The following is a 12,654-nucleotide window of genomic DNA, read 5'->3' on the forward strand; positions in this document are numbered from 1 at the left end:
TGTTTTGGCCTCAAACCCTCAAAATTTTTTTTTTTTTTTTTTTTTTTTTTTTTCACTTGCTGCTTGTGCTAGCAGAGATCATATGTTCTAACAAAACTCTCAAGAGGTCTCCAGTGCAAGCAGGCAGCAAACTGGGGGATTGTCTTTAATGGTCCATAATTGGGGTCTGCCTCCAAAACAGGCAAACATATTTCCATTGTTTTGAACTGAGGCTTAAGGCTGAAAAGAGGACATGCAGTGGATGCCTCCTTCACTCACTCCCATTTTCAAGACTTAAGGTACTTCTCTAAAGAGCTCACAGTGGATAACATTGCTTTTTCCCAGGCGGAGAGCGCTTAGGACAAAAACCATGCAGTGACTTTACATTTCAAGGGGGGTATCCAAGGCTTGCACCAGTAGCATTACAGAGCAAGTCAGATGAAGCAGAGATCCTTTATTAATCTGATTAATGATAGGAGGTTATGGCAAAGAGAGCACTCCAAGTGTGCACTTCCCAGCTGCTGGCATGTTGCAAGCCTGACACGCCTCAAGGAATCCAGAAAAAAATTCTTGAAGCATGAGAATGGTTTTTCCCCTAACAACTCTGACTCCCCTTCTCCTCCAGGGGCCAGGGCAGGCAAGCATCCAAGAGACTCCAGAATCATTGGCATTCCTCCTGTTGTCTTTGCGGGGCTTTGGATCAGGCCCTGAGTGTTCAAAGAGAGCAAACTTGTAAAACCGCTTGGAGAATGAAAGAGCTGAAAGTTCCCACGTGCTGTTTAGGGCTACATCTTGGTTTTCCTGTTGTGCTAATCAGTAATATCAGTCATCAGTATGTATTGATGGAGACACAGACACTATCTTCTTGCAGCAGACCTATATTTAGCCCAATGTCCTAGGGCTTAGTTGTTTGGGTTTATTTTAATCTTATCTTCCTGATTCGTTTCTTGGCATTAATTGTTCATACTGTCCTCTACTTTGGTACAGTAGGAATTTTCTCTTGTCCTAAAAGTCTGGGTATGTTTTAGGTAGAGAAAATGTAGCTGGTCCATCTTCAATGAATTGTGTTAGCTATGGTGATATTCAACTGTCAAGGAGTAAGTCACTTGGAAAAGAATGAGAAGAGCTGTACATCAGAAGCCAAGGTCTAAGGTGAGGAGGCAGAAGATATAAATCCAGGTGAGACTGAGCCATACAGAGAGATGGATGAGAAAGGAGAGACAGAACTGTTTGGAGAGTGGTAGCAGGATTCAGGACTCAGGGCATTTAGAATGAAGGCAAAGATGCAGTGTTGGCAGCCAAGGTCAAACAGCTTTTAGCTAGGAAGCCATTAATAGTAGTGGTACTCTCAGCTCTGCTTGCTTCTTCCCACTGCCTGTCTCATTGCTCTGCAAGATCACAGGCTGCAACGGGGTCAGCTGAAAGAGGGAACTAACCTGGCTGAAAAGAAAATATTTACCACTCCCAGTTTATCTGGCTTAGGGGAGGGGATGTCATTAGCCAGACAGACAGGGACACCCACATTTCATACATTCCCTCCCCAAAAGCATCAGGCTACAACAGCTAGTGGATTAGTGAGAAGGGTCTGGACCCACCCTCGTGCTTGTGCTTAAAGACATTGGGGAAAGAAGCAAAAAAAAAAATAATAAAAAATTAAAGGTTGAGCAGGCCTGGGCAAAACCAAGCACTCATTTAAGTACCACAAGCCACTGCTCTTCACAGGCTGTAGGCTGCACAAGTCATTGCAGAGCTCGCCAGGAGCCAAGGTGGACAGCCCAGTCAGAAGGAGCTGCAAAAAGAGGTCCACAGCTCCTAGCCTCCTAATTTCTGCTCTGGGCATCAACAGCCTGCACCCCCCCTGGGCAGCTTCCCACCAGGGAGCAGCACCACCACAAGCACATGTATTTCTAGCTGGGTATAATACAGTTGGTCAAAAAGAGGAAAAAATAAAAAGTAGAGGACAATGGTTAGACCAGCTTTAGATGGTAGCAGTGATAGAGAGAGCTATATCCCAAGACACAAGATTACCAAGACAGACAGACAGATTAGATTCGGTTCCCCCTTCAGATTAGATTCAAACCCCCCCCTCCAAAAAAGAGGTTCCAAATAGAAGTGATGTGGCTTTACTGGCTGGACACTGCAGGAGGTGAGCCACATTCTCACCTGGAGTGAAATGGTAAAGCCCTTCTTCCAATGGGACTAAGAGCTTATCCCAGATGATGGCAACAGCCAGCCCTTCCATGTGTCTTCTGCTCCTGAGTCCATGAGCACCCCCTGAGGGTGCAGAGGGCAGGAACCCACGCACCTTCGGGGCCACACTTCAAAGGAGGCTCAGCCCCAAGACATCCTCCCTAAGCTGAGCCTTGCCATGGCCAGCTGCCCTTTGTTTGGCCAGGTTCCCTCTCCCTCGGAGAGGCACTGTGACCCTGTTGAATTACCCTCCCTTATTCGCAGGGTGATGTGTCTTCTTCCTCAAGAGCTCGCCCCAGCCAGAGGATTCCAAGGAGATGAAGTCACCAGCAGCTCTGCGAAGGCAGGAAAGCGGTTACACACACGCTCTCTGCCTCAAAGAGAGGGAGAGGAGAAACCACAGTCTGGCTGCCACCTCCCCTTGTGCTTTCTGAGAATCTGCTGTTGAGAAACCTTTCACTCTGGTGCCCGTGGCTGGGTAGAAGGGTAAACAAACACACCGGTGAGTGCAAAGGGGCTGGTTGGCTTCTGGCTGACTCAAACACAGTCTGCTTTCAGAGGGCATAAACCAGCCCTCGTGCAAAAGGGAACAGAGACAGAGGTTTCTTCCTCAGAGCTGTCTACATGGCTCATTCTGGAAGGGAAAAATTTGCTAGGGCACACGGGGCGATTGTCCACTTCCAGTCAAGGCAGGACTCTTCTGCCCCAGTGTGTGCTCTAGGGCTTTTTATATAATGAAGTCCTTGGTGATTCAAATGCAGCATCTTCTTCATACACTGACACTACTCAGCAGGCAAATACATCTCATAACCTGAAAGTTTTCCCCAAAATTTGTCTAAATTTTCTCTATGGTATTAATGTGCTGCATCTGCATCTATTTGCCTGAAAAGGAGTGAGCAAGAATTTCTTAATTATCACTACCCATTACATGAAGTGGTGGAACTAACAAAATTGAAAGTTTTCTGAAATACTCAATTAGCAGTTCAGGGGTTCATCTTCTCCGTTAGGCAGTTGGAAATTAATGGTTTGGGTGGGGTGGTGGTGCAAAGAGAAAATATTATTGATGCCTCTCTAGACAATTTGTACCAGTCCTTCATGAGCTGTTTTACCAGCTGAAGTTTATGTGTTCCCATCACATCTCCCTACTTCCCTGGTGAGCCCCTTGTTTTGGGAACTGTAGGAGTGGACACATCCCTGAACTTTTCTCCCACCACTCCACTACTGCAAAGCTGCATGGGTCCTTTTCTGCCCCAGTCTGAAAAGGCCACAACAAAATGCAGAACCTGGCCTCCATTATAGATATCTGAGATTTTGTATTTTCATTATCAAAAGCTTTTACTGAAGCCTGGATTTGGCCACAGTGGGTGTCCTTTCAAAATCTGCCAAGTTTGCTTTAGAAAAAACAGATAACATTACCTTGGTATTTGTGGTATTCCCTGTGCAGCTCTTCCCACTTCAGTGGAAGACTGCTGAAGATGTTTAGGGAAAGGCTAAGATAAATGTACTTCAATATCAAAATAAATAACAGAGGCTAATGTGCAGCTTGTATTACTCATGTTCATACTGGATTCCAGTTAGAATTTAGAGAGAGCTGCCCCAAAGCTTTTAGGCTGTTGCTCACAAGTCCAGAAGGATAAAGGGAGCTCTGCTGTGAATAATGTCTAGTCTTGTCCACAGGGCACACGTGGTTTTGAGCACAGCACTCTAAAATGACAGCAGGCATAACCTGAAGCCTGTGCTGGTAAGAACTGTTCCACTTCCCACTGTTTCTTGTTCCTCACGCTGGTCTCCAGTTGTCCTGAGACCATTGCATCTCCTCTGAGATGCACGTAACAGGATTGCTATTGCTCTTGGAGTGGGCCTAGAAATGGGCAGAGTGGCTACATATGGCCACAAAATGTGGTCCTGTCTGGGGCTGCTCTGCACCACTGGAGGAGGTGGGTCTGGAGAAGTTTCTCCCACATGAGAGACTCACTCCAGAAGATAGACACTAATGTTCTCCATCGAGTCCACACATAACATCTCGGGCCGTCTCTCCATTCAAGCATCACTTCTGTAGGTGCACTTCATCCAGGAACTCACAGAGAAGTGAGGACTCCCTGAAATTTGAGGTAGAAGAGTGTCCATAGTCATGTATGTATTCATGTGCATATGCAGATAAAGAAGTTTCACCATGTTAAGTCTCTTTCAAGATGAAAGCCAGGTACCAGCACTCAGCAGATCATAAACAATAACACTTCAAGAATTCTTCCACTGAAGAGTCAGCCAGAAAAATTACCATTACTATTCACCAGTCTCTGGTCTGGCAGGGCAAAAGCAGCTTAACCTGCTGCATTAGGGAAAAGAGATTCCAGGGCAGTCCTTTAGTGACCTGTAGGGATCATGGTGTTCCTGCTTTGAACCATGTGCAAAGCAAAGAGTGAAGTTCAGAGCCACCCAACTGATTATTCAGGCCTAATGTCTGAAAAGACCAGATAATGAATCCTTGATATTTAGTCTCTCACATCATGTTGCTTTTGCTCCCATGTATTTGCTGCATTGAAAGATGATGAGTGTAATATACCATCCACGCATAAACCACATGGGGAGTTACAGTCTAGGAGAACAAGATTAAGGCAAATTATTGCTGATTTAAGCCAAAGTTTGGTCAAATGGGTCACCATTGCATAGCTAAGTGAACAGACAAAATATAAAATGCTCTTGGTCATTTAGGACATATAAACTGCTCTATAGTCTAATCCATAACTCCCACAGGATACATTTAATGCCTCAAATATTTTGCTCCTATTAAAAGAGCTTCTAAGAAGCACCTGATGTGAGACACTCATCATACAATGTGCACCAAACAAAGGAGAAAAAGCTGCAGAATTCTGGTGCAAAACAGGTTTGCATTTGATCTCTTTCTAAGAAGACACTATCTAAGAAACATCTCAATGTGTAAGGCACTAAGCTGGTAGCTTACTACTCTTGCAGTGCCTGAAAGTCTTCATCACAGGCGTTATCTTTCCAACATGTTGTTTTCCTCTGCTGCCAAATCTAAGTATCTGGGTTTTAGTTTCAGCGTGGCTGCTGTTGCCACTGCCATGTTACGTGTGGTCCTGCAGAGAAAGCAGGAGACAGAAGTGTTTTCAGTGGTGCCTCAGCTCCACAGGGCAAACTACTGGCCAGTTTCTCCTCTCACTTGCACAGGAATAATTCCACTGGCTTCAATAGAGTAACACTGTCAACTCCAAATAGGGTCTGTTGACCTTGCTGTTTGTCTTCAGAGCACAACATTGCTGCTCTTGTTGTTGAATTTCCAGTATCAAGCACTGATGAACTGTATTCATGTTTTCCTTTGGCACGGTAGATCTTGAAAATCTACTTCAGGCAAATATTGACCAAAGAAACCCCGTTATATCCTAAGGAATCCCACGTAGATGTAGCTGGCATTGAAATGGCTTTTTAAAATCCTTTTGTTCTTTCCCTGTGATTGCCAGCAAGATCCCACAACCTCCCATGATACTGCTGAACATGGAGCTTGTTGTCCTCCCGACCCACATGAAAATGCCCCTCAGAGCAGCGCTCCTTTGGGAATATCAGGCAATAACTTCTTACAAAGGCAGCTGGCCTTGATTTTTCATCCTAAGCCCACGGACACAGCATGCAGAAACCATTCCTGAGCTTCCAGGATTGAAGGGTAGTTGTGCTGAGGCTGAACACAGGTAGTCCTGAAGACAAGGCCCTAGAGACGCATGCTGCAGTCCTAGGGTTTCTGAGTGCAAACCTCAGGTGAGGCTGATAAGTGGGATTCTGACATAGCAGATCTTGCAGGGTTTTACCTCTAAATAAATCCAAGGGAAACAGATACAAAACCAGGTTTACTGAAATGGCACAGCCATGTGTCTGAAAGTGAGGGAGCGACAGTTCCAAATTGTCCAAGCAGTGGAAAGGGGGGCAAAGGGACTGCAGGGGATCTCACATTTTCCTATATGAGGGAAAGTCTTTCCCCTTTCTGGACTGGCAGATTAATTTCTGAGTTTTTATTTACTGTTGGACCACAGCGTTGCAGATAATCTCAGTGTAAATTATGTTCTTTCAGTATATCTTTGTTGGTGTTTTATGTAGGATGTAGAGTCTCCTGGTGAAATCAAACCCTCTCAAGCCTGGCACTAAAGAAGACACGTGTTAAGAGATAGTGCCTGTTCCCAGGCTTTTAGACTAAATAAAACCAGACTAAAGGTAGGGGGAAAGTGGTAGCCTTGATGAAGGACTTGACAGAGTTCCCACAACAAGTCCATGTGGAACTGAACCCAAACACCTCATGCCCTGCTGGATCAGCATGGGGCTGCTTTCCAAACCCCCTCGCACTGATAAGGAGGTTCTGATTTTTCTGCCTGTTACTATGACACACAACATGGCTTATAAGAGACAGGAAAATTAGTACTTCATTAATAATATACTCTAACCTATATTTGCTGTTCATCTGGTCTCTGTTGCATATTCAGGCTTACCAGCACAGATCCCTGATCACCTAAGGAGAATTGCACGTGCTCATTTTGCCTCACTTCTGAAATCCTGGAGGTGTTTATCCTTAACCATAATTCTTTCCCCAGCCTTGATCCTGCCCCAGCCATGACCTTGTCCAAGGCAGTCAGAATAAAAGTTTAAAAACAAATAAGCAGCCAGTTTCCTTTTTTTTTTTTTTTTTAATACAGCTTTATAGTCTTAAAATGTGGAACACAGATCTTCCAATTACCACAAGCTGCTGTGATTGCCTATCTATCTACTTTGCAAGTTTTTATTCTAAAGTCTGCACAGTCATTTTAATTTAAGAGGAAAGAGGGGAATAGCTTCCATTTAAAGAGTAAACATAGTAAAAGCATAGGTAGGCTAATATTTATGCATAGCCTTCAGATGCAGGGTGACCAGACTTGAGAGAATGAAAAAACATTAACAAGTTTGTTGTTGTAATCCTTGATTGTAATGGCTGTATTGCAAGTTCCCAGCTGATGGTACAATGCGTATAATAATTAGTACACGGTTAGGATTATGCTAGGTGTGACACAACATCCAAGTTCAGGGGCCAAGTTCCCCCCTCCTGGTGCCTTCAGGGAATGTCCCACCACGTTTCTCCATGAGTGCAGGGGCACAGCTGCCATCTCGCCATGGGCTGCAGGGAAACTGCTGCTTGGGCACCTTCTGCCCCTTCCTCCCCACCAACCACCAGCCCTGCTCTCCTCCTCCTGCACAGCTCTTCTCTCCCCAAGTGCCTCTCTGCTCAGGTGTTATCTCAGCTCTTTCGTATGTTAATGACAGAGGTGCATCTGTTGTCCCTCTCATGGCTCCTTGGCTGGGTTTGGAGCAGGGGCAGCTTCTCAGCTTCTTACCACAGCCACCCCTGGGGCCCTTCTCCCACTGCCAAGAAACCCACCAAACCAAACCAGAACAGACTGGGTACAGAGGCTCCAGTCTCAGAAGCATACAAGGCATCCTCAGGGCTGTCAGCGTCTTTCAGATTGCCCTGTTATCTGAGCATGTCCACCCAATCAAACCCTGTAAGTGCACAATTTGGAAATCTGGCCATGCTATTCATCTCCCTGGTTGTCTCTCTGTGGAGCAGCAGGTTTGGTAGCAAAGGTTTCTGGACTGCTTTGGGCGATGGAGCGTTTTGCCACACGTGCTGTGGGAGGACTGGATGTGAATGCCACCTGGAATTTGTCAGGAGACTTGTTGCTGCAATGGCCTGGATTGTTGATATGGGTGATCTTGCTTGAGAGCCTCAGAGCTGTCATTTGATTTCCTGTGTTGCTGTGTTGCTGCAGTGGGGCTGAGTTGGTACTGCTGACTTTTTTTAGCAGGATCTTGTAGAAATTATGAGAAGGTTTAAATTTAACAATTGCTAATCCTCTACCACTTACAAGGGATGACTGGAATCACATTAGGAGCATTGTTGCATGATCAATAAGAGAGCATTACTTTGGAGAGATGGCAGTCTCATAAGCAGGCATTCTTCTCTGTTAATCAAAACACTCCAGGCATAACTGCACTGTTAATTCATTGCAAATATGTTGCTGCATCTGAATTTCCTAATGAGCCAGTGATTAAAACAACATGCTTGTTAGAAATCTCTTGGGGTGTGGCTTATGTGATGTTGGTATTAACAGGATGAAAACAATCAGAAAGTCAGGGGCATTTTTCTGAGGCATTGAAAACCCTTAATTATACAATACCCCTAGTTATACAATAATTTCCTTGCAAGCAAACACAGGCCTATTATCATTATTATTGTGCTGATTGTTGATATCCCACTGACATGAACAATTTAGAGAATTCCAAGTATTATGCAGCTCTCCTGCCAGCTCAGAATAGGCTGACACAGCTACAGCTACCTATTTAAGAAGATTAGCCTGATTTTATTTGCATGAGAATTTAAAGTGACAAAACCACTTAACCACACCCAGGAAATTATCATTAAAAATGAATTGCTGCACATTCTTTTATTAGTTCTGTGGTTAACTTCTGAATGCTACAGCAACTGCCACATCCAAAGAAAGATGCCCTGGACTATTTCCCCCTAGGTTTTTGTGGTTCTTGGACGTGCAGAAAAAAAGTCTCCTTATCCTTTCTGGCAATAAGGGATGTTCCTGTGTACAACATACACAAGTATCCATCCTTCAGAGGGCATTCCCTAGCTAGATAACAAGTGAACCTTTGCATGCCTGGTGCTACTCATACACAATTCTAGCAGCATGTCTGGGTTGGCCTGTATGTAATGCCGGCCAATACTCTAAATCAGTCACAAAACAGTGGGGCTTCATTCTTTGTTTAAGTTCTGCCCATCCCACAGCAAAAAAAAAGGGCCCTTCAGGCAAGGTAAAGCCATTTGATGCTGCAGTTTTCTGCCGGAGAGAGGCGTTGCAGAGAAGAACCCCTCTCAGCAGCTCGTGTTGCAGCAGGGAAGTGAAAGCAGAGAAGGAGCAGAAGCAGATGGAAAAGAGAACACAGAAAATCTGTCTCTCTAAGAAGTCTCAGCTGCTCTCCTCGCTGGTTTTGTTTTGCTTTGGTTTGGTCTTTGGGATTTTTGCTTGTTTGTTTTGAGCTTTTTGTTTGTTTTGTTTGTTTTTTTGGTTTTTTGTTTGTTTGTTTGGGGTTTTGTGTTTTGTTTGTTTGTTTTGTTTGTTTGCTTGGTTTTTTTTTTTGTTGTTGTTGTTTATTTGTTTGTTTTGTACTGCAGTAGCAGCCAGAGACCCTGCTGAGGCGAGTGCTCTGCTGTGATGGGCATGAGATTCAGCCGGGACAACCTGGTTCTGTTTTTCAGCGGAGAGGTTCCCAAACACACCCCCAAGAGACCAAAGATCAGGCTGACCAGGTAGCTCAACCCCCCCAGATGCTCCCCTAAGCGATGCCAAGGCTGAGCATTCCCTGCAGGCTGTCAAATCTAGGCGGAACTCGGCGCTTTGGGCAGGAATAGGAAGCAGAGGTGCCGGGCTCCTGGCATCCCCAGCAAGGCGAGAACCGGCCGGGGCTGCGGGGGCAGCTCCATCCATCCCGGGGGTGCAGCTCCATCCGTCCCGCGGGGGCAGCTCCCACCCGCGTTGGCGACGAGCCGTGGCCGCCCTCTGCTGAGCTACCGGGGAAGCTGCTGGAGCCCGGGGGGCACCGTTAGTCAAGGTTAAAGAATAAATGCATATTTATTTCAAAACGTCAAGAACCTAATCAGTGCTTTCTTGTTTATTTATTTTTCCTGCTCCCCCCAAATTATTGATTTGAGACATTTTGTATCCGTTGACGTGACGAAAAAAGGCGTCATTTTGAAGCCTCTACAATTTTGAAAGCTTCTTCTGTAATAATTTGGAAAATATTGTTTTGAAATAAGAAAATGTGTGTGAAAGATTTCCCATCGCCAGCCAAAGGGGCGGCAGCAGCACCATTCCAGCCCAGCTCCTAGCTATGGCAGGGAAGGGAATGAAGTGTAAAACGTCCACTAAGAGACAGTAACAGTGGTGAGGACACCTTTTCTTTCCTTTCTTTTTCTTTTTCTTTTCTTTTCTTTTCTTTTCTTTTCTTTTCTTTTCTTTTCTTTTCTTTTCTTTTCTTTTCTTTTCTTTTCTTTTCTTTTCTTTTCTTTTCTTTTCTTTTCTTTTCTTTTCTTTTCTTTTCTTTTCTTTTCTTTTCTTTTCTTTTCTTTTCTTTTCTTTTCTTTTCTTTTCTTTTCTTTTCTTTTCTTTTCTTTTCTTTTCTTTTCTTTTCTTTCTTTCTCTCTCCTCTCCTCTCCTCTCCCCTCCTCTCTCCTTTCTCTCCGTTTCTTCTCTCCTTTTCTTCTCTCCTTCTCTTCTCTTCTCTTCTCTTCTCTTCTCTTCTCTTCTCTTCTCTTCTCTTCTCTTCTCTTCTCTTCTCTTCTCTTCTTTCCACTGGACTGGACAAGGCTGAAAGTGTCTAGAAAGGCACCTGCTGCAGCCCCTGATCACAGTGACACCACTATCTTGCCATACTTCTTAAACACATATTTTTGGTGAATTTTACCTCAGAAGTTTCCAGCCTTTCGGACACAAAGGCAGGTAGTGGATGCCTGAAGGCCCCTGCTCTGTGACCAGCTGAGGTAGACCTGGGCCTGTGGCTCCCTCCCAGGGTGACCTAGGGATGGTTGCTCTCACCTCTCCTGCCTTGGCTTCTCCCAGAGCTAGGGATTCAGATTGCTCAGTCTTCCCTGCATAATCCCTGCCTTGTTGCTGGCCACACAGTGAAGCCACATACTTCTAGAGCTTGTGAGCCAAACATTGCTGATGCTGTGTGATCGCAGACAGTGCCAGTGACTGGCAGGAGGTTGCTGTGAAACTCACACAGTTTGGTTCCCAGGATGCTAGCATGTTTATCATCAAACCACCAATGCATTCAGCATCTCTTCTTGCCACTCTCATGGCAGTTAAGGGACCTAAAAGCAACCGGATATCCTGAAATGATTTCCAGGGGAGCAAAGCACCAGCATCTGTCCAAATTCTTCAGAAACACATCTGAATGGCCACAGAAAGCAGAATCGGGCCATTGGACAGGGACAGCTTCCATCCCGAGCCAGGATAGACATCTAGGAATTTAGGCCTTCATACTTGTCTTGCCAGAACATTTGACAATTAATTTAGGGAAGTTACTTAACATGAAACAGTGTTCTCACAACAGCTGATGGGAATCTTGCCATGGAATTCAGTCCTTTAATAAACACAAACGAAAAATGTCCCCTGTTCGACATCAGAGAGGAAGTGCTTTGGGGCTGAGACTATGCCTTGCTTTACTGGGTGATGGCCCTTTATTCCACCAGTTACACATGGAGCAAGAGCTATATGAAGTCTCTTATTAATGGAAAAGAGAAAAAAAGAAATACACGTGCAAAGACAACTGAGATGCACCTTCAGCTCAGGGTTTTCATAGACCATGTGGCAGAAGAGACAAAAAAGTGCAGATCCTTGCAAACCAGGGGACCAGATTGGTGGCAGATAGGGTAGACTGATTTAATGTTGCAAGGAGGTCAAACCAGAAACTTTAGCATCAAAGGAAGAAGGAGTGCTGCAAAAGCCCAGTGCTCACAAGTAGCACTTACAAGAGGTATCATATAAACTTAACCCTGCTGTCATGATTCCTACGGTCATTATTCCTACTGGAAAGAAAGGAGGTGAAGGCCATGACCTGTGAAGCAGAGGTCAGACGTTACAGACCATCAGACAAAGGAAGTGACAATAAGGAAAGGTTCTTCTCTGAAGCATGACCAGATGGCAGCTTGTCTCAGTCAAGAGACAAGGCATGGCCACCAATCTACACAGCCTCCCTGAACCTGACACTCAGAAGTTATCAAGGGAAAAGACTGTTCTTCCAACTGTCACAAGACAGACTGTGCAGCGCAACCCATGCAGTTAATCACACCACTGTGATTAACTTCCAGTCATGGCTTCTTTAGGAATAGTGGATTCACTAGGACTGCAAGTTAAGTTCTCTTACAGTCTACCTTTTTGAAAAAATAATGGTGTTATTTGAGTCCTTCAGTTTGTCAGAGCACTCCAAAGTTTTAACAGATAATCCAGTCCACAGAAAACAATGGCGATTAAGCACCTTAATTAATGAAATTCAATGTGTGCTTAAGTGCTTAGTCAAGTCTTTAATTGCTGCCATGGTCAGATCTCCTCAGCATTATGCATGTGAGCAGTATCACATATATATATTTTTTTGACAACCAGGAAATGTGGTGAAGACATGATACCTTACATGCTTGCTACTCCTTGCCTTAATACCTGGAACTGTTACAATCTGATTTAAGGTCCTCATTTCTACTGGTCCTCTTGGAAACAGGGTGCATAACAACACACACTTCTAAAATGATTCACTGTGCAATTCCTGTGTGTTTGTATCTGCCAGTAATACAATTTTGTATGCCTGTCATGTGGGACATTCAGCTCTGAACCATGGAAGTGAGAGATGCATCACAGACCAGAGAAGGTGCAGGGATGGAGTCTAAAG

The sequence above is a fragment of the Chaetura pelagica genome, unplaced genomic scaffold (assembly GCF_000747805.2).
Source record: "Chaetura pelagica isolate M959 unplaced genomic scaffold, ChaPel_1.0 scaffold211, whole genome shotgun sequence".
In the NCBI taxonomy this organism is placed as follows: domain Eukaryota; kingdom Metazoa; phylum Chordata; class Aves; order Apodiformes; family Apodidae; genus Chaetura; species Chaetura pelagica.